This window comes from Rutilus rutilus (genome assembly GCF_951802725.1).
Source record: "Rutilus rutilus genome assembly, chromosome: 3".
Lineage (NCBI taxonomy): Eukaryota > Metazoa > Chordata > Actinopteri > Cypriniformes > Leuciscidae > Rutilus > Rutilus rutilus.
The window spans coordinates 49,652,708-49,667,052 of record NC_140211.1 but is presented as its reverse complement, the minus strand read 5'-3'; the positions used below and the strand labels follow the sequence as shown (position 1 = coordinate 49,667,052).

Below are 14,345 nucleotides of genomic sequence, written 5' to 3'. Positions count from 1 at the left end.
TAAACCAAGTTTAGAGATTTGTGCTTCATTAAATAATATAAAATATTTTTCTCATATTTGGATCGTTCAATCAAACTCGAAGGGTCATTAAAAAAAAAAATCCCTTCCGGACATCACTTTTGGCCTTTACTGTATATATACTGTATATGTATATATATATATAGCTCACTAGGTTTTTGGAATGGAGAAAAATTTGATTCAGCAAAACCAGTGTACCTCTTCCTTGAACAGAAATTGACCATAATGGGTGATTAGAGGTGCTGCCATCATTTTAGAGGATATTTGGCCACAGAAGGTCTTACAGAGAGTAACGTAATTATAGATTGGGGAAAAATAAAAGAGCACAGTAGAAGTAGGATTCAGGCAGTGGGAGAAAATTAGACATAAAGATGTCTAATAGCATGAGGTCGGTAATTATTTATTTACCATTTCTTTGTAGGTAACCATGCATTTCTGCTCGTCTAATTAGAAAAGCTAATGTTCTGCATTGTTCTGTTTTCCACTCAATACACAACAGTCTAAGTACACAAACAACAGAAAAGCACACAAATTCCCCAATATGCTTTGACAAATAGACTTGCACAGGCCTAAAGCCTCAGAGCTTTTAAAAGCACACACTTATCCACTGATTTTATAGTCTCTGACTCTGAATTGCTATAAAGAAAAAAGGAAACAGCACTCATGCATTAAAGGCAGCCATTCCTCTGAAAATACTGAATCTTTCTGCTGTAATTAAATTACCTGAAGGATTGTTTTTGTCCTTCATAGAGGGAAGAATAAATCACTATTCAAGCTGAGATGTTGTCTACAAAATTTATATTTTCATGTGAAATTTTAAGGACATCTGTGTGCTACGTGACTGAAAGTTTCTCTTTAGAAGTTTTTAAAAGAGGAGGTTGCATGATCACAAAAGATAACATATCATGTGAAAAATGTCGTACTCTCTGATGTATTAACATTTAGATTACACATTGTGTCTCCATTGATAATATTCTAAATTGTGGATGGTGCATGCCGGTTAAAAATGGACTTGAATTTTGAAAAAAATAAAATAAATGAATGTGCTATATTTTAGTTTGCTAATGGTTTTTATTTAATATTTTGTATATATTTTGTAATATATATTTTTAGTTTTTTTTATTATACTAAATTATATTTACGCTGTATTTATAATCCATTCATTCACTTTTTGAGCATAGACCTGAAAATTAAATTTCCAACTTAAACTGTTGTCAATCTTGAATGCTTTAGAGCAGGGGTTTTCAAATTGGGTGAATGTGAGCCTCCCCTTAGAGTAGGTAAGGACAGCCGAGCCCCCCCTTCCCCAAAATCCCTCCGCCTGCCCTAACCCACACACGCCTCTGCAGTAAATGCCATCTTTTGTGTGTTCAAGGCAATGATGAGTTTCAATAACAACTGATAAAATGTAAATATTATTTTATTTCCACAGCTTTCTTAAAAGTGCATTCATAAACGATTCTTTGCAACAGCAAATAATTTACAACTTCATGCAGGCCTAATTGAGGCTACTTTTAAAATCACTGAACATCAGTAGGCCTAACCACAAGTCAACAAAACATGCTTAACATGTGCAATCGGTGCCAAAGCTACCGCCGACGACACCTGACGGCTGAAATCGGCACGGTGTGTCTGGGCTTTAAGCGCACATTTGAAGGAGATGCACATCATCTCGAACAAAATCAGCAGTGGTGGAAAGTGTACTGAAAAAACACTCAAGTAAAAGTACCATTACATTCCAAAAAATGTAGTGTGAGTAGAGTAAAAAGTACTTGTCCAAAAAACTACTTGAGTAAGGGTGAAAAAGTAAACACTGTGCACTACAATTTATAAATTTAAAAAAATTGCACATACTGTAATTCACATTATATTTTATTCTTTGTCAGAAAGATTAAAGAATATCTAACGTCCATCTTTTTAAAATGCATCAAATCAGTACACTCATCACCATTTAAATCATATTACAGTACTTGAAAAAAAAAAAGGCATTTAAAATTAGTCGAAAGGCCACTGAGCCTGAGCATGCTATTGTTGCACATAAAATATCAATATTCATAACTGTGCAAAGAATTCAAAAACCTTTAGAAACTCATATGATAGTTCAGCATCACACACCATGAGATGGGTTAAAAAGAGAGATTAAAAAATACCCAATTTCTCTCCACAACGGTACCAGTTTTAGTGTTCTGATAAATGAGAATCACTAATATTATCAGATTACCTCACCTAATGCACTGAAAAAGGCTAAGATAGCAGGCTAACACTAATTACACTGTAATTCCATGCTATTAAATATGTTACAATTTAAACGTAAATGCACATTGTTGTAGAAGAGTGGCATCATCCCTTACATTTTACACGGCTACATTTACTCACATTGTAATGCTGATAAATATAATTTGTAAGGAAAATTGTGCATTAAATAGGGAAGTTATATCCGGGAAACTTTTACAAAACAAACAAACAAACAAACAAACAAACAAACACACACACACAAATGCATGTCTCTTTGTAGTCTCGGCGAAGCTGTTTTATCAGCAGCATCCACACACACAAAAACAGTTGAACATGAAAAACGTTTTTGCGCAAGTGAACTTGCCAAATGAAGACGGATTGTATGAAATGGATCAATAAAAAAAAAACGACCTGTAGTTTATTAACGAGCTGTAGTCACGCACTGACAGAAATGCAGTTCAAGTTAATGCCATGGTTCATAAGGTGCACTGATACTGAATCTGGCGGCATGGCGAGCGCGAGACGCGGCAGTGCACAGATCGTGACGCGCGTCTTTCTATAATGTGATTGTGAAGTAAATGGGAGCGGGAATTCACCGCATTATGAACTCGTCACGCAATACTACGTGGGAACGGATTGCGAAAGCGTGGGCACGGTTTATGAATTTGTGGGTACAGATTGCAAAAACTGGTTAACAAGTCTGAGAGCGCGGATTAGAAACTCGTGGGTACGGTTTATTAAACCGAGGGAACAGTTTGAGAATTCGTGAGTACTGTTTATAAACTGAGCGGACGGATTGCAAAACCGTCGCCACGGATAATTTTTTTACTCACACAGGTGACTTCCCGGGCTCCGTATCCTCCCTTAAGGCGGGCATACACTGTGCGATTTTCGTCCGATTTTGAGCCGAATTCTGACTCGTGCGATTCTTTTTTGGGGCGGGCCGATTTTCAGCTTTGTCGTGCGTCGTTTGTCATGCAGTGTTCGTGCAGTGTACAGGGGGGAACGAGAGGCGATTAACCTCTCCCGACCGGCAATCGGATGGTCGGATGAATTTCTGGCATGTTAGACATTTTGGTCGCTCCTCGTGACTATATCGCGCAGTTGAAGCAGAGATACGAACCGATTGCCCTAAACTCAGTGTGTTTCCCTCACTGCGCCTGCGCGAAAACAGAAGTTTAACCATTTCATCCGCAGCAAAAAAAAAAAAAAAAAAAAAACGAAAAGAGGGAGATCTTTAAGTTCTGTAGTTCAAACTAGCTACAAATTACTGTTGCTTACCTCCAGTTCGTTTTGCAAAATGGATTAACCATTACCCACTTCTTCCAAGCCACCTGCGATGTACACTTTGCCTCTTTTATTAATTTGTTAAACAATGTTTTTGAAATAAAGCTGTTTTTAATTTTCATTAATGAATTATTGCAGTGTTCGGACATATTATATACGGTTAATAATTAATTATATGCCTATAATTCATTGTAATCGACCTAAATGTTTTAGACAATTTTCAATGAGGAGGAGTATGCTTCTGTGTGATATTTTATTATCCTCACAGCGCGTTGGTTTTGCGGTGATGCGCTATGAAATTATTGCGTGGCAATCAGGGTCCGAAATTAACACCCGCCAAGCGCCAAATGCGGGTAGATTTTCCGTTTGGCGAGTATATCTCAAAGGCTATCCGCCACAGTGGCGGGTGAATGTTCATACCAAAATAATAAAATTGTCAGCGCGCACGCGCTCTTCTGCCTCCTAGAACGAGCAGAGAGAGAGAGAGAGAGCGAGAGCGAGAGCGAGTGAGTGAGCCCCGGCCGCGCGCGCGCACTCACTATTCAGAGCGAACAAGCGTCAAGCTTCCCCGTACTTTTTGACAAGCGTCCTTGACAGGGCGGCCAGAGCTTCTTTGCAGCTCAAGTCGGCGTCGGTGTGTACGTACAGTTAACGCTCTATCTGTTGACGGCGCTGAGGAAAAAGGATATGTGAAGCTCCCGCCACTGGAAGAAGCGGTCGCCGCCCATTTGTGTCCTGCTCATCAAAGCCGTGCAGAGCGTCTTCAGCACTCGCGGATCGTGCATATTCCGCCGCTGGCCAGGCTGCTTCTGCTTTACACACCATGCATGGCCGGTCTTTTCTCGATAAAATTAGTTTTCTCATAGCGTTTGCAACGCAATACTCGTTCCCTTATCTCTCAGGGAACCGAGGTTACGTAAGTAACTTAGCCGAGTACGTTCTGCCTTCCCTTGCACGAGTCAGGAAACAAAACTGACCAAAAAAAAAAACCTTTGATTTCACCCCAATGATAGTAATATTTCATATATTTCTCTCATTTTGATCAATATATATATATATATATATATATATATATATATATACAGTATATAATTATTATTTTTTATTTATTTATTATACATTTCAAATTTTGCTCTGGACCATTTTTTATGTTTGTATTCAACATAATATGCCTACCTTATTATCTAAATTAAAAGTACTGAAATTAATGTATATGTGACAAAAAAAAGGGCTGTTTATTATTTTGGCCGGTAAAAAATATGCTTGGCTGGTGGATTTTTTCATCTACCAGTCCCCGTGGCAGGTGAGCCAAAAAGTTAATTTCGGACCCTGGTGGCAATTTAACAGCCTATCACTTTAAAAATAAAAGTAGCCTTCCCTAATAATAATAATAATATACAATAATACTAATAATAATTTAATACATAAATTGGAAATGCTAAATCATCTTGATATTGATAGCTGATGCTTGTTTTGACAATATCTCTGGATACATGATGATATCGTCTATAGGCGCAACCCGGCAAGGGAGTTTATCGCGCTGATTCGCGCATATTTCACACGTATAGTGTGAGCAGTGAAGTCGCAGCTCGACGTTCGGACCGTATAGTGTGAGCACAGAAATCCTGAGCTTTGGCTTTACATCGCATGCGATCTACTCGTTCAGTGTGAGTAGGTACCTTGCTGAAATCGCACAGACATCGCACAGTGTATGCCCGCCTTTAATGCTGACTTCTGTTGACTTGGGACAAGGAAACGACGCATTTTAAAGCTAATACTCGCGTCGCACACACAATTACCGATCTCAATAGAGCTGCATACAGTTATTTTTTTCTTTGCGTGTCGCGCCTCCCCTGTGGCTCTTTGGCGCCCCCCAGGGGAGGCGCGCCTCACCTATTGAAAACCGCTGCTTTAGAGCACAGACGATCTCTTTTCATAGACGACACTTGGCAGAATATTGCTAAAGTGAAAAAAGTTTAAAAAGTAACATAATTTTACATGTATTGTAATGAAAAATGCATAAAAAAAAACTATTTTAAATTTTTATATGAAATATATAATTTCAAAATCACGTTTTACTATAAAACTGCAAGAAAATCAAAGCCATCAATCTAAACAAGTTGTGATCCAAATTTGAGTTTGATATCTTAAAAAATTAGCTTTCAGTAAGATTTTGTTTGGCCGCAGTACCAAACGCTTCCACTATATAAAATTCGTCTCCCATTAATTTCCAGTGTGGTCATTTTTGACTGCAAGAGGCACAAGTGTGACTTTTTTTCACAGGACCATTTAACCTTTTCTAATCATGTCCATGATTTTTGTGTGTGTGTGTGTGTGTGTGTGTGTGTGTGTGTTCACATAGCAAGTGCCAAAAACCTTTGCTAAGTTTCATACCATTCCAATTAAGTAAACATTTCTAAAAAATTTACACAAAATTAAAATCGACCCTATTTATTGTCTTACCATGTGTTCCTGGTTTTATTACAAAGAAAAATGCCTTTTGTAATGTCATCCATCCAAAAAAGTTCAAATGTCTGTATACTGATAATCAAACTCGCTAAATCCCAGTGTTCACAGTTCAGAATAAAAATTGTGTATGGATAATACCAATCAAAATGGGAATAATTACTGAATAATTATTAGATTTCTGAAGGATCATGTGACACTGAACACTGGAGTAATGATGCTGAAAATTCAGCTTTGTATCACAGGAATAAATTACATTTGAACATATATTCACATAGAAAACAGTTATTTTAAATTGCAATAATATTTCATAATTATACTGTTTTTACTGTATTTTTAATTTAAAATCTTTTTTTCAGTGCAGTCCATCATGTTGCTGAAAAGAGACTTATTTAAAAAAACATAAAACATCCTAAGTATTCCTAACTTCTGACCTGTAGTGTACATGTAAACATTAGCATCTAAATTAATTTAATTGTTGCATTGAAATGGGAAGCAACAATATATAACATTTATGGACAGTTTATGCAGAAATTTGTTCTGATCGTGTGTCATGAGGTTTACTTCTGAGACAGCTTTGGCTTCAAGTCCATTCACAGATGCATACTTTGAAAAACCCTCACATGCACAGTTGGGATTTTCAACGTACTCTGAACTTGGAATTTAGTATCCGTAATCTACCTTACGATATAGGACACATAGGACCAGATTTACCAACAGCTTGTGAAAAAAATAAAATAAAAAATACTGTCAGAATTCACAAAAGACACGCGAAAAATTAGCACTGAAAAGGTGTGGAAACAGTTATTATTGCGGCTGACATTATTGCATATGCATTTGAAGGAGTTTCACTTTCAGATGCAAAATTGATGGGAGGAGAGTATTTAAATGAATCGTGGAAGGTGATTTACTGAGGTCTGCGCAAGTCAATCTACTGGTAAATACCATTATTTACCATTATTTACCGCCATTATTTACCGCCAATAAAAGCATGTTTTACACCAGACGCTAATTTGCACGCAGAACTTTCCACTCCCATCAGGGCTTATTTGGAATTGTATTCTCATGCTAAGTTGCCCTGTTTAGTAAATATGGCCTATAGTATGTACATGGTGACCGTACCTGTTTCTACAGATGGTATATTTGATACTGAGTTGACTTCAAGAAAACATCCACTGAAGTAAAAATTTCAGCAGAGAAACTAGCAAATTAATCATATTCATTCTTCCTCACGTATCGCAGCTCAGCATACATTAGATGAGTCTCTAGCCAGTGACAGTCCTCCCACATGTGGATCTTAATCATAATTTCTATGTATTTAACAACAGATTAAAGTCAAGTTTGAGTTTACAAGAAAATAAAGACGTCACTTAATATCAAAGGCTAATCCCAGACAACCTAACATCTCTCTCTGTCTTTCACCTACTAACCTACTTTAAGCGGATCGCAAATCCTGTTTCACTGCAAAAAAAAAAAACAAAAAAAAAATTCTTAATCCGTTTTTTGTCTTGTTTTCCTGTACAAATGTCTGCAGATTCCCTAAAGGGACATGGTGATGGGAAAAAATGATATGTCGATTTTGCGTTCTCTTTCAAATGTTTTACGTTCCCACAAGACACGTTGCATTTGCTTGCAAAATGTTTGCATTCCCTGAGTAACTTTGCGTTTGCTCGCAAACCTTATAAGTTCTTTGCGAGCGAACGCAACGTTTATTTGGGGGACTCCTTCAGGGACTCCGTTAATGTCAAAATATTTTTTTCCCCTCAGAATTAAGTGACTTTATGCTTTAAACACATCTGTACGAGCTAGGCTGCTTTACGTAAAAACTATAAATAACGTAAAAATAACAAAATGAAATGCTCATAATATTAAACTAGTTTGCAAAGAAACTGTTTACAAAGAATTATTTTATGTATTATGTTTATACTATTTGTCAGCACACGTTTACACACATTTATTTTTTCCTCGTGTTTTGTCATTTTCATTGGTTATGTTATTGATATTTTAGCAAACTAGGTCAAAATTTTTATATTTTTGAAAGAAGTCTCTCATGCTCCAAATCAGCATATTAGAATGATTTCTAAAGGATCATGTGACCTGAAGACTGGAGTAAAGATGCTGAAAATTCAGCTTTGCATCACAGGAATAAATTAAATTTGAAAATATAATAATATTTTACAATATTACTGTGTAATACTTTTTACTGTATTTTTTACCAAATAAATGAAACCTTGGTGAGCATAAGAGTGAGCATCTTTCAAAAATATATACAAAATATATGCATTTTTTGATATTGTGTAACAAGTTTTGATTAATAAATTAACCCTTTTAACAGTACTTTTTACTTTTATAACAGTATGTGCTTCTACTCGAATGAAATTAAAATAGAATATAAAAAATGTAATCACTGGGCCAGACACACAGAGTATGTTTTAAACTCATCAAATATCTCTACACACATTTAGAGTGTATTACATCTGGATGGAGGATATAATATGGATGATTTTGTTTTTAACTTCCAAACATTTCACACAGTGGAAATCAAGAGATCAAACGGCACTTCTTTTAGTTTTGTGTTTACGGCTTTTTTACAGTAGATCAGTGTCAGTACTAAACACACAACTTTCACTGCAATAGCAGCATTCATACTGAAAAGGTTTAAAGTGGTGCAAACACAGGACAGGACGACATGTTTAACTGGCAAAAACATCAATCTGACGCATATACACACTGACCGACAATTAAAAGCAGTATGTGTAAGTCAGGTGGACTGTTGAGAACTCAAGAAGACAAAAGGATCAAAGTGCCCTTCCTTATTATGTCTGTGTATCTGTATGTTTGACACATACCCACACTCCCTCTCACATGCACATTGAGTAAATAACCTGAGCTTCTTCATCTACGCCATGATGCAACCCTGAGGAAACTCTGTGCCGTCTGAAGCAGTGTTTTTGTGTGTCTGCGGTTTCCTCGTCTTTACTCCAGTTGCATTCTGATGTTCCGCCATACCAGAAAAACCTCCGTTGTGTGTCTTCGACTTTATAGCATTTTAATTTTGGTCATTTTCACTACACAGCTCTCAGGATTACTTGACTGATTGTGTAATTGGCTGCTGTTTCAGGCAACTGATTTACCGTACTGTGCAAGTTTCACGTCATTTGTTTATTTTCTAGCAGGCATGTAATGAGCAAGTTAATGTACAATGAGTAAAATAATCCTTTACTTATTGCATTATAGTGTGTCTCAAAGATTGTTATACACTAAGGTTCAAAATATTGGGGGCAATGATGCATTAAATTGATCAAAAGATTTCTGTTTCAAATAAACGTAGTTCTTTTGAACTTTCTGTTCATCAAAGAATCCTAAGAAAATCCCAGTTTCCATAAAAATATGAAGCAGTACGACTGTTTTCAACATTGATAGTAATAATAAATGTTTCTTGAGCAGCAAATCAGCATATTAGAATGATTTCTGAAGGATCATGTGACACTGAAGACTGGAGTAATAATGCTGAAAATTCAGCTTTGATCACAGGAATAAATAAAAAAATTCTAAATATATTACAGTAGAATAGAAAACAGTTACTTTAAATTGTATTAATATTTAACAATTTTGCTGTTTTTACTGTATTTTTTTTTAGCATATAAATGCAGCCTTAGTGGGCATAAGAAACTTCTTATGAGGAATCTTGTTGACCCCAAACTAAAGACTCGAATATTTTATGAACAGCTTTTAAACACACTTTATCACAAAAAAAAAAAAAAAAAAAAACTTGTTAAATGTAATTTTGTAATGATTTAAGGCATTTCTCCTTATATAGAACCGTTTTGACAGAGAGGGCTCATTAAATTTGAGTCAAGAACCCCAGGGTTCTACATAGAACCTTTGTAGAAGTGTTGAAGGTTTTGGACCCCATTAACTTTCATTATATGAGCAAAAACATTCTCCCTCATATGTAGCGCAGTGGTTTACTTACATGCACATTAGCAGTGGTCTCCAGACGAAAGATCCATCTCGCACGAATATACCAAGAGAAATGATCAAGAATAGTTTTGTGTCAGTCAGGATATTTTTGACGTTCTTAATTTCTTTTTGTTCAGGGACAGTTGCTAATAGCATTCGGGCATGAGCTCGCTAAAAGTGTCTAATTAATTTCACTGAAGCTTTCTCCCACTTCTTCTGTTAATTAGTGCATTTTAAAGTTATTTTGACTGCAGGGATTTGTGGCTATAATAGCATTCGCTTAATAAGATTAACTGTTAGAAACAGAGTCTAACTGGCCGGGTACTTAAACCGAGAACATTCTGTTCATCTGTAACTCGCAGGAGACTCGTTCGGCATGTAACCTGGAGACTCACTCGCCAGCTTGCATGCGCATGTGGGGAATATTGAGGATGTCAAGAGCTCATTTAGCCACATTTTCTTGTAAACTGCACGAGCAGCAGTTTCAGCATTAGAAAAGCCTCAGGAAAAAGGGAAACTTCTTGCTTTTGATCAGTTTGCTTGCTTTGATCGCTGGTGTTTAGATTTGACCCAGCCGTGTAATTGGAATAAAGGTTTCCTAGCAAGCATCATAAATAAATGGGCTTTCAATAAACCAGACAGAGCATGTATTTTGGCTTGTCGTGATTTATTGATTAATCATCTGATCGTGGTTATTCGATCTAATCTCATATATTTGAGATAACCACAATAACTGTGCAGTTTAAATTTCAATCACATTTTGCCTTCCAAAATGTATGTGCTTAAAGAAATTCCATCAACTGCACAATACCTTGTTTTCTTTTCTGGTAGAAGCAGGGACGTTACAATCTGGCAGGGGATAAAGAATAAAAACAGTTTTAAAGTACACAAAAGCCCTATTCGGATGGGACTAGTTTCACAGGGGGACGTTAGAGAAATTTCTGTTTCACAGACGTACTTTGAGATTTTAATCCTGTCCGAATCTGCCATGTCTGTCTTTTTCTCACACGACCTCTGTAAAAATTCCAGAGCAAATTACCTACTGTTTTTCGTCAAACTCGGCGGTCCTCAGAGAAATCTAATCCCGTCCGAATGCGAATGTCTGTGATTGCCGAAAATGTTTTTTTCTTGTGTGTTTTGGTCAACGTGAACTACCGTACAATCTCTCGCTATCGCGCCGGTATTCAAGTTTCTGCTTTTTGCGCACTGATAATGGATGTAGATGTGTTCGGTACACTGCGAAGAAATAAAAAAAAATGAAATCAACAAGAGCCAAATCACGTAAACTGTTGAGACTGGCTACTGTAATATCAGTTTCAGGTAAGATTACTTTCATTTCTGCACTTAATTACATAACGTGTAAATTATATAAGTTAAAACTTTTTATTCCAGTGGGTTTATTATAAGAACCCAGTTCTATAAAATCATGATGATAAATGTATGTTTAGTTTTTTTATACTACAATTTTTATAAAATGTTTACAAAACACTAAATACGTTAGGACGGTTTACTTTATATTTCAAAGCGCTTCATTTTAAAAGTACTTAATTTCAAAATACATTTTGATCAAATTTCATACGCAATCCACGCATTCTGAACACGTGATCTTCTGCAATGCCCACATGTAAAACACAGACACTCCTACCTCGGTAATAAACACGGAGATGTTAGTCCCGTCCGAATCCGCACATGAAATCACAGGCGTAGGTTGATAAGAATTGTAACTCAAACGTCGTTTGGAAAACTAGTCCCGTCCGAATAGGGCTAAAGATAGCCATAGGTCTTCTTTCATATACAAGGTCTATGGGTTTAATCAGACTGAGTTACAGTATATGGCAATTGATCATCAGCATAAAATTCATGATCGTGACAGGCCTATTTATATTTATTTCCTATAATAATATAGAGTTTGGCATTGAGGAAGGTCGCATGTGACCGAAACGTTTGCCTTTCTTCTCAGTAAAAGCACTTTATTTTATCTCGCATTTATACCATTTCAGCCTTTCTTCTTAAAAAATGTACATTTATTGCTTGTGAAAATTGTTTCCGCAGTCGCTTTTTTTATTTGTTTGTGCACATCTGAACAACGCATGCTGAAATCAAGTCTTTTCCTGGGTTGAGGAAGCTTGTCATTTAAAGTTGTTAAAAATGTAATCAAGCTACCCATTTAAAAGGACACTACAAGCTACGAACTACACGTTTTTTAGGGTTAGTAGAAAGGAAACTAGCTCATGTTAGTTTTCTGCTCGTGTAACATATTTTCATGCATTTGAATGTGACTGCTCGGCGACTCTCATTTGGATCTTTGAATTTTAAGTAACTCCAGTCACAATGCGCCTGCACAAACTGTGAAAGCAGGACGTTTATTCAGCTTCCTGCGTGAATATGTGCGAACAGACACGTTTTGTGTAGAGGAGTGTGTGCGTTTAAATTACACTTGAACCTTTATTTGCATTTCAAAACTTTTTTTTTAGCACTTTAAATCTACTTCGGATGTGGGAAATATCAGCTTGTTTGTGTGACATCCCTATCACGTCTTTCTCGTGGACACACACACTTAGGGTTGTCATACTTGTCAAGTGATTGCAGGAACGTTTTTCCTTATGCAAAGAAAAACGACAGCTGTCACACATTCACACACAGACAATTTCCTTGTTTTTCCGTCTACTTCTGTCTATCATTTACTGGCACGGATCTGGGTGTCGTTTTCCCTGGAAATTTCTTTCAGTTGCAGTGGCTAAATGAAGCTGTGATTGTGTTAGCAGGCTGGCGGCTGCTTGTGTTTTAAACGACTTTATTAGTCTCTGAGATGCTGGATGGGTTACAAACACGCTGTCATGTTTGATTATATCACTGAGCTAGCCTAATCAATAGTCACCATATATCCGGATATTAGACTCTCTGGAGAGATGCATTTAGAGTTTTCCAGTGAATTATGTCGTCTGTGCATTATTTGTGCGTTATTTACATTCAAGTGTTCTGAATGGAAATGGCCATTTGAGTGTAATAGACAGAAAGTGAATTTTCTATTCTTGACTGATCTTTTTTTCCCCTAATTTTGGCAATAGATGAACTGTTAAAGTGATCTTGAGATGAGTCCCTGCAGTTGTCCAATGTGACTCTCATATGCTGATTCATAAAATGTAGTTTGATTATCTTCTCAATTGTTTAAAACATTAAGGCAATTATACAAGTTTGATAAAATGTATCAATTTCCAGCGATGATCATTTTTTACTTTTAATGACCCTTCAGCATATTTTGACTCTTTTGTTATATGTGTAACGGAGGCCAGCTAGAAAGAGCGGTGCAGGTAAAACCTCACTCCCCTGATCTCAAGAGGCGCGATAGCGACTGACATGAGAGGCTGCGGTCTTAAGCCTCCTTGTTAGAGCACCTACCTCCCATGCCGGAGACCCGGGTTCGAGGCCTTGAGAGAGCGGGGCGAGTAGGACCTGGGGGGTTACATATAGGGTTGGGTACCGGCCTACAATAAATTATTCATTCAAGAGCATTGTGCACGTTAACTGCAACAATAGAGACGCGGATTTTTGAAAATCCAGCCTTCAGTTGATCCTGATGAGCGCTCATTGTCACAGTTGTAAACATGACGCCGTTCTTCTTCCACGAGAGATTTCGCGTCACACCATTTAAGGTGATGCGTTCTAAAATAACGCTCACCTTGTGCAGGACATGCAATAAGTCAGGAGAGGTGTTGTATTTTGCCAGAGAAGGCAAATGTGGTCATATTTTTGCCAAATAATTGCTGAAATTTAAAGTTGGTTGTAGCATATCAAGAATACAGACTACTTTGGTGTTATTAGTAATGTAACTGTTATTTGGTGTTAAATTATTGTAGTTGGGTTTGGTGGCTTAGGTTTTATTGTGAATTGTATTTACTTATATTTATATATTTAAATATACTTAAAAATGTTAATATATTGTTACATTTTAGGAATTTTTTATTTTATTTTTCAGTGTCATTCACCATTGTTTTGTGGCTCTTTTTTAAAAAGTTTCGGTTCAGGCAACATTTAGGCACCGGTACAGTTTTAAAAGTATCGATTTAGCACTGGTATCGTAAAACAAATTAAATAAATACCCAACCCTAGTTACTTATGTGAGAAAGGCTAATATATTTCCCCCCCTGGAAAAGCACTAAAACATGTGAAACAGACATAGGGCCCTATTTTAACGATCTGAAACGCAAGTGTCAAAGCGCAAAGCGCAAGTAACTTTGTGGGCGGGTCTCGGCGCTGTTGCTATTTTCCCGGCGGGATAAATGACTATTGCGCCAGGCGCAAATCTAAAAGGGGTTGGTCTGAAGTAGCTTCATTATTCATAGGTGTGGTTTGGGCGTAACGTGAAATAAACCAAT

The 14,345-nt window shown here is 36.8% G+C and overlaps 1 protein-coding gene across 5 annotated transcripts in view; it reads left to right on the top strand.

The window, feature by feature from the left end:
- The window catches only part of LOC311287784 (adhesion G protein-coupled receptor L3), a 308,150-nt gene that overhangs the window by 87,908 nt on the left and 205,897 nt on the right, over positions 1-14,345 (top strand). The window lies entirely within an intron of this gene.